Genomic DNA, 2,500 nt, shown 5'->3' on the forward strand with positions numbered 1-2,500 from the left:
CAGTGGGAAGGATTTTCCAGGAGGAGAGTTCAGTGACATGATCTGAAACACAATAGTGCTGGTGATCTGGCGGGTGCATTCTGTGAGCCACTTCTGTCAGGAGCAGCCTGCCATCATGCCCTGATAACCACAACTCTAGTACCAAGCCAGTGACCTCAGCAAATGCAAAGACATTATTACTTATAGTCTCCTGCATCTGATTCTTGCCATCATCATGTGAAACGTTGGCGTTATCATGTCTGCTGCGCACACTTTGTTCATATGTGTACAATTTAAGTGTGTGAACCTGACCACTGTCTTGGACAGAGCTCTTGCTGTGAACACACCATGTGAAGCATTGGTGGTTCAGTGGTAGAATTCTCGCATGCCACGCGGGAGGCCCGGGTTCGATTCCCGGCCAATGCAAGGATGCTTTCTTTTGACTTTGTTTTCGAAATGATATATATGAACTCAGTGGGGAATAAAATGGTAAGCAGTGACCCCGACGTGATGTTAAACACGCAACCTTCTGATCTGGAGTCAGACGCGCTACCGTTGCGCCACGAGGTCCTTACACTTGCAGCCTTCGATGCCAGATGAACAAATGCTGTGGGCCTTTTGACTTATTTTCCTCTGCTTATATGCCTACGGTTGTATTACAGGGCTTGGCCTTTTGTTTTCTATCCTAATTATTGAAATTGACTGCAGGTGCAGTGAGAACGCTGAGGATTGAACTATTCAGGGAAAGGATCGCACGCAGGAAAGAGCAAAGGTACGTATCTGTGTTTCATGCAGACAAAAGGCTACGTCCCTGGGTGGGCTTGAACCACCAACCTTTCGGTTAACAGCCGAACGCGCTAACCGATTGCGCCACAGAGACTATTGACTGTATACATTTCCTGAGACTCAATATATGTCTTGACATGTGTGCGCCTGCCTGGAGCTTGTATTATATAAGGCGTCTTTATGCCATACAGCATTTGTCATTTGCTTAGTGTCTTGTTACTGTTGTAATTTATGATGTGTAGACTACTGTCTAATGGTGTTAGAGCCAGTATTACTACCGGTCACAGTGCATGAGACTCATACATGACTTTTCTCTTTGCCTGCTTAGCGTAGCTCCCTGCTCCTCTGTTTGCGTGCTACCAGCCCGTGAGGCGTGTGTCTTGCCCATCCCATCTTCACTGTGTTATGTTGGACTTGTCTTCTCTGTGAGCAGAGTCTCCTTCCCAGAGCAGGTGCTTTCTCTGAACTCTTGGCTTGTAAGACTGCTGGGAAAGGCCCTCCCTAGCCCCTCAGTCAGATAGATACATTTACCTGCAGAGCTCAGCTTGGGAGAAAGAGATTAGGCAGAGAGCACATAGGGGAAGGCCCACAGAGCACACTTTATTTTACATAAAAGCTCGGGCTTGTGGGAGGACAGGGACATGAGGGTTCTCATGGAAAGAAATCGCAGGAGTATTGATGGCTAGGCCCTGAAACACAACAATCCCGGAATGGCCAGGCACAAGATGCCTCTGCAATAGGCCTGACCCTAGGCTTCCGGAGTTCTTGATCTCCAGAGGCTCCAGTGATCTAAGCCCGACCAGGGCTGTGCCCGACCAGGGCGCGTTGGGATGGCGTTAGGGACGCGTAAAGGGGCGCAGGGCGCAGAACTCTGCCCGTTTCACCCCAGCATTTTGGGGAGGACACAGAATCTGGCAAAGCCAGTGGGAAGGATTTTCCAGGAGGAGAGTTCAGTGACATGATCTGAAACACAATAGTTCTGGTGATCTGGCGGGTGCATTCTGTGAGCCACTTCTGTCAGGAGCAGCCTGCCATCATGCCCTGATAACCACAACTCTAGTACCAAGCCAGTGACCTCAGCAAATGCAAAGACATTATTACTTATAGTCTCCTGCATCTGATTCTTGCCATCATCATGTGAAACGTTGGCGTTATCATGTCTGCTGCGCACACTTTGTTCATATGTGTACAATTTAAGTGTGTGAACCTGACCACTGTCTTGGACAGAGCTCTTGCTGTGAACACACCATGTGAAGCATTGGTGGTTCAGTGGTAGAATTCTCGCCTGCCACGCGGGAGGCCCGGGTTCCATTCCCGGCCAATGCAAGGTTGCTTTCTTTTGACTTTGTTTTCGAAATGATATATATGAACTCAGTGGGGAATAAAATGGTAAGCAGTGACCCCGACGTGATTTGAACACGCAACCTTCTGATCTGGAGTCAGACGCGCTACCGTTGCGCCACGAAGTCCTTACACTTGCAGCCTTCGATGCCAGATGAACAAATGCTGTGGGCCTTTTGACTTATTTTCCTCTGCTTATATGCCTACGGTTGTATTACAGGGCTTGGCCTTTTGTTTTCTATCCTAATTATTGAAATTGACTGCAGGTGCAGTGAGAACGCTGAGGATTGAACTATTCAGGGAAAGGATCGCACGCAGGAAAGAGCAAAGGTACGTATCTGTGTTTCATGCAGACAAAAGGCTACGTCCCTGGGTGGGCTTGAACCACCAACCT

The 2,500-nt window shown here is 48.6% G+C and overlaps 6 non-coding genes across 6 annotated transcripts in view; 2 read left to right on the top strand and 4 right to left on the bottom strand.

Annotated features, from left to right (window-relative positions):
* Positions 1–334: 334 nt before the first annotated feature.
* TRNAG-GCC (transfer RNA glycine (anticodon GCC)) lies at positions 335–405 on the top strand. The gene has a single exon. It is a non-coding gene; the product is annotated as a tRNA-Gly (tRNA).
* A 71-nt stretch (positions 406–476) lies between these two features.
* TRNAW-CCA (transfer RNA tryptophan (anticodon CCA)) lies at positions 477–549 on the bottom strand. Its single transcript has one exon. It is a non-coding gene; the product is annotated as a tRNA-Trp (tRNA).
* A 236-nt stretch (positions 550–785) lies between these two features.
* Positions 786–859, bottom strand: TRNAN-GUU (transfer RNA asparagine (anticodon GUU)). The gene has a single exon. It is a non-coding gene; the product is annotated as a tRNA-Asn (tRNA).
* A 1,161-nt stretch (positions 860–2,020) lies between these two features.
* TRNAG-GCC (transfer RNA glycine (anticodon GCC)) lies at positions 2,021–2,091 on the top strand. Its single transcript has one exon. It is a non-coding gene; the product is annotated as a tRNA-Gly (tRNA).
* Positions 2,092–2,162: 71 nt separating this feature from the next.
* Positions 2,163–2,234, bottom strand: TRNAW-CCA (transfer RNA tryptophan (anticodon CCA)). Its single transcript has one exon. It is a non-coding gene; the product is annotated as a tRNA-Trp (tRNA).
* A 236-nt stretch (positions 2,235–2,470) lies between these two features.
* TRNAN-GUU (transfer RNA asparagine (anticodon GUU)) overlaps positions 2,471–2,500 on the bottom strand; it is a 74-nt gene continuing 44 nt past the window's right edge. Inside the window, exon 1 of the tRNA in view lies at positions 2,471–2,500. This exon is cut by the window's right edge and continues 44 nt beyond it. This is a non-coding gene — a tRNA (tRNA-Asn).

The sequence above is a fragment of the Lissotriton vulgaris genome, chromosome 1_1 (assembly GCF_964263255.1).
Source record: "Lissotriton vulgaris chromosome 1_1, aLisVul1.2, whole genome shotgun sequence".
Classification (NCBI taxonomy): Eukaryota; Metazoa; Chordata; class Amphibia; order Caudata; family Salamandridae; genus Lissotriton; species Lissotriton vulgaris.